Consider the following 7,737-nt stretch of genomic DNA (forward strand, 5'->3'; position numbering starts at 1 on the left):
TTGCCCCCACCTCCAGTTCTGTCGGACGTGGATCTGGCAGCCGGACCCTTGCAGTCATGACTTTGGGCTCCTCGAGTACAAGTCATTATATCTGGGACTGGAGCCAAGGGGGGCTGAAGGAGACTTCAGCCGGTGTGAATCCCAGCTGCACGTCTGCTTAGCAACATTGGTTTTCGTAAATACAATATCCACAGCTCTGCACTCTCTCTTGTTTTTTATTTTTATTTTTACTTTTTTCTTTTTTCAAGCAGAGCCCCATGTAGGAGCTGGGGCCACCCCTAGGACCACTGACACTCTGTGGCCAAGACATTTATGGAAATGCTGAAGGTTTCAGCCACTGGGCTCTACCCACTGCCTCCCAGGTGCTTCTCCTCAGAACCAGGCTGAGGGAGCTGCAGTCGCCGTGGGTGCTGTGGTAGGGCAGGCCAGGAGCATCTCCTCAGCTTCCAAGCAGTCACACAGTGCCTGATGCCCTCTGGCTGCATCTGCTGGGGAGCTGGGCTGCAATATCTTGGTGCCAAGTGGTGAAAACCTGAGAGCAGACAATGCTCTGAGGGAAAAAATCAACCAAACAAAACTCAACAATGACAACAACAAACACTGAACCACACACATTGGAGGCAATTGTACTGTAGATTCAATTTTGGTCAAAGGCATCTTTCTGAGATGAACCTGGCCTCAGACCCACTTGGCTTTTAGCTGGGCACGATCCTATGTCCTTGCTTTTAGGAGATAATGGCCCGTCCTGCTTTCTGCTTTGTCCCTAGGCACCTCCGCAGTCCCTGCTGGGTTCAGTGGATGGGACAAGAGCTCTTCCAGAGTGATGCCAAAGGACTGGAGCAGGACTCCAGGGCTCCCCTGCCAGCTCTGCGAGAGGAATTGACCTAATGGATTAAGCAGGCCCTGGGACTGCTGAAATCTTGTCCTAACAGGGGAAGGGGTGAGGCTGGGTGGCCAGAAGAGGGGTTGAGAAGAGAGGGCTGTAGCCCTGTCCATAACAGAGAGTCCTTTCCTGATTGTGGTGGCAGAGGACATGGGTCAAGGCTTATCGGTCTTCTGGACAAACCACCCAGAAGCTTTGTTTGACTTTGATTCTGATCTGAGTTCACTCAGCTTTTGTCTGAGGCCAAATCTGAACCCACTCCTTTCCCTTTGAAACGGTTTTCCGCTTTTGGCATAAATGGGAAAAAAAAAATGACTTCATTACATCCCTGAGTAAACAGATCCCACTCCATCCTCAGAAAAGGAAAGCCGAGGATTCATTTTCCTCAGGACCCACGGCGGATGAATCAGAGAGCTGGACTTCCCGTGCCTTTGAGGAGAGGAGAAAGTGAGCTGAATCAGGAGGGCAGACGTGAGGGAGCGGAGTCAGGAGCCGGAGCCCCCACGTTCCGGGAAGGCGGCGTGTGCTCGACGTGAGGAGGAGGAGGAGGGACGTGAGACCTCCAGCCCCGTGCTTCCAGAGAGCTCAGCTGTTGAGTCAGCTGAGCCGGGGGCTTTGCGAAGCACCGAGGGGGCAAGGGTGAGCACGGAGCCCGAGAGCGTGCGTGTGTGAGGGAGACATTTCCCCTCTGGCCGGGGGCCAAAGGAGCGGCTGTGTTACGGCGGCCCGCGGGGACACACTTGCCGGCACGCACGCCGGCTTGCACACGCACACCCTGGCTCACCACCACGTCCCACGGAGGCTGCTCCCAGAGGCCAGCCCCGGTTCGTGACGGTCCCGCTAATGGCCAACATCTGGCGAGAGAGCCGGGGTGGAAAGACAGCTGGGGCCAGCGAGTTCTCGCCTTGGCTATGAGCGAAGGGGAGGGCTGCAGGAGACTCCTCTTCTCGAAAAGCAGCCTGCAAACGCTCGCTCCTGGTTCCTCTGCAGAGAGCAGAGGTTTAGCTGCCGTCTGCTTCTATGTTTGTGTCACAACCAGCTGCTGAAAGGCAAGGCAACAGCGTGAAACCCTCACACCAGAGGTCCCTAATGATAACCGTAATAACCAAGCAAGTTTTGCCAGCCCAGCCTGGCTTTGCCAAGAGGCCTGAGCGTTGATATGGAAGCACGGATATCCTCAACATGCTGCTAGGGAGGATTCCTTAGGGGATTTTTTTAAAAATGGATGTGGGCTTTTTGCAGGTTTGGGCCCTGCACCCTGTCTCGCCCCTGGAGGTTATCTGCGGAGGGTGAGATGCTCACACCTCATGAGGCTGGAGGATCCCAGTCCTCCGTGCCGGAGCTCTGGGAGGCAGGAAACCTCTCCCGTGTCTCAGCCTGGGCTGCGGCTGTGCCGAGACAGCTCTTAGCAAACATACCAAAGGCCTTCTGAGCATCGGAGCAGTGATACTATCCAGCTCTGCTGTTATCGTAGCCTCCCTCTCGGGAGTACAGGTCGGAGTGCTGTCAGAGAGGGAGAGAGAGATAGAGATGGGGGTATGGAAAGGTAAAGGAAAGAGACAAGGTCTTGTACAATGAAAGCAGACATTTTTGTGGATGTTTCTGCAGTGCTGGGCCTTGGGAACAGCACCCTTCCCACTCTCCCATCACCTCACCATCATTCTCCCTCTCTCTACGGCACATGCTGAGCATCAGAGTCCCTCTCCCCAGCACTGCCTTCGAACCAAAGCTCTCCTCCACCTGGGGTCAGCGAAGCCAGGCCCTGCCCTGGGTCTCTGGCTTCCAGGTTTGCGTGTGGGACCGCAGAGGAAGGCTGAGGTCAGGTTGTGGCCAGGCAGCTGATTCCTCCCCCAGACATGCGTATGCGCGGAGCACCGCCACCGGCCACCGGCCACACGTCCCGCTCGCTCACCACTGACTCACAAGAGACTGGAAAAATACAATCCCCCTCTGATGATGTGATGGAGATGTAAATTCTCCCCAGTAGCACTTGAGTAGCGTGTGTGAGCAGCCAATTGGGGTATTCGGCGGTGACGTTGCTGCGTTGCTGGCTGGGATGTTTACGGTATGACTACGGTGAGCCGAGCAGGCGGTGACTCGGGCAACAGGCCTTCATGACATCTTTGAGGTCGTTTTGGGATGATTAGAACTGATAATCATCAGTTCTGAGGACACTGATGATTAGCTCAGCCTCCCTCCCCCCTCCCTTCAAGCCCTTCAGACAAGCGTTGGGCAATCGAAGGCCTGGAGCCCAGGTACTGAGGAAAGAGGGGAAATCTTGCTGCACAGTGAGACATTTCTTCTAAGAGGGAAGGAATTCATCTCATCCTGCTGGATTTTGGGGGGGGTTGAGCTCTCATCGGAGGTCAGTCTGTCTGGGGCAGCGGTGAGCTGGTGGTGAGTGGGGAACAGGCAAGGCCTTGCCACCATCTCCCTCCTCACCAGACACTCCTGTGGAGACTGCAGGGTGTTGCTGGGATGTAATTCTGTGGCTGAGGCTGCCACACTGCTGTCCTCTCTCCCTGACCAGCACAGGTCCCCGTATGCTGAATATTTGGGAGCTGTGGGAGCTCCAGGAAGATCAAGGGAAGCTTCGAAGCACCTGGGTCCAAAACTGTGGCACCCAAGCTCAAAAAAACTATGTGAGAGCACAGCACGAGACATATCCCAGGTCAGCTCCTGCCTCTCCTGCTTTGCTGAGCTGTGGATTTCTGAGGGTGTTGTGGCTGTGTAAGCCACCAGGGAGAACAAAATCACGAGTGGGACCCAAACTGCTGATGGTGGGGCCCTGGGATTGACCTGAAGGGTGCATTTTGGCATTAGGGGATCCGGGTCCACCCTGAGCATCCAGACCCAGGCAGTGACAAGTGAGGGAAGATGACCCTGGGTGAAGAGAGAGGAAAAAGAAAAGGTGGAAGGAGGTGAGGATGGCTCAGCCTGGGGTTGGGGTGAACCGATGGCAGCGTTTCTCTTATCACTTAGCAAAAGGACCTGCTGAAACAGCTGTGTGCCACCACGACCCCTCAGACCTGGGCCAGAGGATGTGCCGGGAGCGTTTGTAGCCTGAAGGCTTTGGCGTCAACGCTTGTCTGCACGGTGGATGGGCGCCCAGGTGCGTGACGGAGTGGGGCTGGACCTGCTGAGCGTAGCGGAGGGTTTAACGCCCTCTCCACTGCTTATCAGCTTGCTGCAGGCTCAAGCCGGCGTGTCGGTTCGGGGAGCCTCGCTGAGAGCACTCCTGTGGGCAGGAGCTTGAGTTTAACCCCCCCTGGGTGGCAAGAGCGTGCCAGGGAGCTGAAACCATGTGCCTGCCGAGCCAGCCCTGTTCCCAACCCCAAAACTGGCCGCAGCTTTCTGCAGGGGTCTGTGTCTGTGCAGGGGGGGCTGGGACGGTGCTGCTCAGGCAGGGGCTTCCCCCTCGTCCTCTGCGTCACTCTGGTGCTGCTCGCCCTGCGGTGTCTCATCTGCAGCATCCAGCGAGTGTGGCAGAGGCCTGGGATGCAGGTGAGATGTGGGGACAGCAGGGAGCTGCCTGAATTTGGCTCCCTGGGTGTGTGTGAGGAGGGTGCCCCCCTCCCGGCATCCCCTTCCCCTGAACTGATATCCTCGCCGCGGGTGGGAGGGAGGAAGGAATATTTTGGCATCGGCCGTGCACGGATGCCAAACAAGCAGCCAGCAGAAAGGCAAATATTTTGGCTGCCCCAACACATCTGTTTAGAAGCAGCTCAACCCCAATTTTAAACAAAAACGGGGAAGAAAAGACATTAATTGAAGACATGTCCCGGGGAACGCAAGCCCTTGGCTGGGGCCCAGCGTTGGCAGCTTTGCTGGGGGATCGCGTGTCACACAGATGAGCTGATAGCCCGGGCTCTGATTCGAGCCCCCCTCGCTGCTTTTGGGCAGGTCGCACGTGCCCTGCGGAAGCAGAGGGAGGTTGTGCATGGCCGTGAGGACACACAGAGCTCTTGGGGGGGGGTCTGTCTGCTCCCAGCATCGCTCCTCCCCACCGCCCTGCCACGTCCTGGCACGGCAGAGTCCCTTTGTTCGGGGCGCAGGGCTCCATCCCAGCGGGTGGTAGCTCCCATCCTGCTCCTGCTTGGTTTTGCACGGGACGGATCCAACCCCAGAGATCCTGAAATGGATCAGCTGCTTTCCTGGCAGCCCCTGGCTCCGTGTGTGGGACTGGGATTCCCAGATTGGGAATGGCTGAACCCAACGCTGTTGACAATCCCATTAGGAATTGGTGAAGCTTTGACAGTGCTCTTCTGATAGCCTCCTTTGACTGACTTTGGGCATTGTCAGATCTCCCAGTTTGGGATTTGGGGTTGTAAATCTCTGGGGGCTGGAACTGGAGGATCTTCAAGGTCTCTTCCAACCCAGACCATTCTCTGATTCTGCTGCGCTCAGGGGCAGAGACCCAAGTCCCCCAAGTCCCTCTGTGCTGCAGTACCCAGCAGGGGGTTGAAGCCCCCAGGGACGGGTCTGGGCTTCCCAGCGGGGTCCCCTTTGGGTGGCAAGGCTCAGCGGTGTCACCGGGGCTGCCCCTGGTGCCAGCTGGGGCCGGTGGTGCTCTGGCAAGAAGAAAAGCGATGGCTAACTGCAGTGCCCTCGTGGTTTTTGCACAGCCTCCTCCAGTGTCCAGGATGCAATAAGCGCTAACGCTGCCTTCCCGGGCGGAGGCGAGGGGGGCAGGGAGCGTCTCGGAGGAAACCCTGGGCTCATGTCAATCAGTGCGGCTTTTTATTTTACAGATCACGCTGCACGGCGCTTCCAAGTATGAACAAACCTAAACGAAGACAGCTGGCAGGGGCTCGCGTCATCTAACTCTTTCCAGATGTGCGGTCGCATGCTGCTGGTTCTGACTAATGACATCTCCGAGGAAATCCCTGGGGACGCGGTGGTGACGGGGCGGGAGAGGGGCACGCCAGGAACCTGTTGGTGGGCCGACAGCATTGGCTCCCCGGGGGGCTGCTGCCTGGAGCCCCCACCCGGAGGGGCCCCCGATGCCCCTTTTGGGATCAGCAGGGTTTGTAGGGTCGCACAGGGGCTGCTCCTGCCCCACGGAGCACCTGGGCATCTCTTTTCGGGTGGATACAGCTGCTTAATCCAGAGCTGTGTCCTGCGGAGATAGCTGCTTTGTGGCCTGGAAGCCAGAAAACCACACTTGGTATGGTTGTTATGGAGCGAATTAGTGATGTTTGCTGATAATGAGTTGAGGTCGAAGCGTTTACGCTGCTGGCAGCCTGGGAGCCCGTTCAGGTCTCCCTGTGTGGAGCCTCTCTGTGCTGCGGGGACGTTGGAGACGTCCGACTGGGTGGGAAGACTCGTAAATCCCGCCGCCCCCCCGCCGAGATATCTGCCCTGCACGTCCCCAGTTTATGTTCCCGGGTAGTGCTGGAGCCGTGAGGGGTCCCAAGCAGGTTTAATCACCTCACACCTCTGCGGGAAGGCTGTGCCAGTTTTATGGGCTGGGTCCTGGTGCATGCTCGGTGGCGGACCAGAGATGGGGCAGGAATTGGGGTGACCAGCCCCTCTGGCCCCAGGCAAAGGATCATGTCCTCTTCCCCATTTTCTTTCTGAAAATGCAGCCAACCTGCGTCCAGGATTGCTTTTTGGATGGAAGAGTCGTTCTGGGTCTTCCCATGGCCTCTTCTCTTCCCCCTCCCTCCCTCTCCACACCTTTGTAATTAACCTCTGAACTCTGGCTAATCCCGGGATTAGCGTGTCACGGGCTGTCGGATGGGGGTCCCACCACCCCTGGTGCTGCCCCAGCAGCCCTGGCAAACTTGCAGGGGGGTCCGGAAAGCCAGGTCCCCCTTGGGGAGGGAGGAGGCTCCTAATGGGTGGGGGAGAGCTCCAGCCTGGCGGGTGGCGAGGGCTAATTCAGGGTCACCACAGTCTGGGGAGCTGGGGGAGAGGCAGAAGGAGCTTTTGGCACCCCTGCCCTGGGCCTTCAGCAGGGCAGATCAAGGCTGGATGAGGAAGGGGATAGCTGATGACTTGTTTTTTATTTTTTATTTTTGGTGAAGTGTCTCCACCAGGACAGGCAAGGCGTTGGGGGACATCTGGGCTGGCAGCAGCACGGCTGCAGCTTTCTTTCCTCGCTAGGGTGAGTGAGCAGGTCGGTATGAGCTGGCGGCTTGTTGGCACCTCTCCTCCCGACGTGCAGCCGGGCCCGGGGAGCTGCAGCAGGCTGGGAGAGGAACGAGGCGATAAGCCGCGTCCCCGCCACGCGATACGCACTGTGTGCACAGGATGTTTGGCTTCCTATCGGTCCCCTCCAGAGACGGCGGGGATGGGGAGATGTAGGGACAGGTTTTGTGGTTTCTTTAATCTGATAGTTTCCCTTCCTTCCTTTTTTTTTTTTTTTGGTTGCTTGCAGGGGATTACGTGCGCGAGGCACCTGAGCTGGCACGCTCTGTCCTGGCACTGGCTGTGCCTGCAGCGAGGTGTGCTGGGGGCTGGCTGTGTCGGGCATGACTCAGGCTGATGAGCCCGCTCCTGTCCCGACAGGAACACCTCGCTGGAAGGTGTCTTTGCCCTCTGGAGGCTGGTTTGTTCCTGCTGCCACCTCGTGTGGGTGCACCCGTGTGCAGGGGAGCAGAGGATGGATGGATGGACAGGTTTGGTGTGAAGGACAGCATGCACACAGTGGTTTCCATCCCCTGGGGCTGCAGTGTCACCTCATCTGGCACATCCCAGGGGAAAAAAGAGGGGACGAGTGGGAGAAGGCTTTTAGGAAGATCCCGATCCCACCGCTGGGCAAGCCTCGGGCAGGCGCTGGAGAAATCCACGGCTGCAAGGGAGGAAAACTGCTGGGGAGCGGCACCGGCAGCTCCTGCGAAACGCTTTCA

At 57.8% G+C, this 7,737-nt stretch overlaps 1 long non-coding RNA gene across 1 annotated transcript; it reads right to left on the minus strand.

The window, feature by feature from the left end:
* LOC119716656 (uncharacterized) lies at nt 1-6,490 on the minus strand. Its single transcript, XR_005265036.2, has 3 exons — nt 2,539-6,490; nt 2,302-2,386; nt 1-1,925 (listed from the first exon to the last, which is right to left on the minus strand). It is a non-coding gene; the product is annotated as an uncharacterized lncRNA (long non-coding RNA).
* Between the last annotated feature and the right edge of the window lie 1,247 nt (nt 6,491-7,737).

This window comes from Anas platyrhynchos, chromosome 3 (assembly GCF_047663525.1).
Source record: "Anas platyrhynchos isolate ZD024472 breed Pekin duck chromosome 3, IASCAAS_PekinDuck_T2T, whole genome shotgun sequence".
In the NCBI taxonomy this organism is placed as follows: domain Eukaryota; kingdom Metazoa; phylum Chordata; class Aves; order Anseriformes; family Anatidae; genus Anas; species Anas platyrhynchos.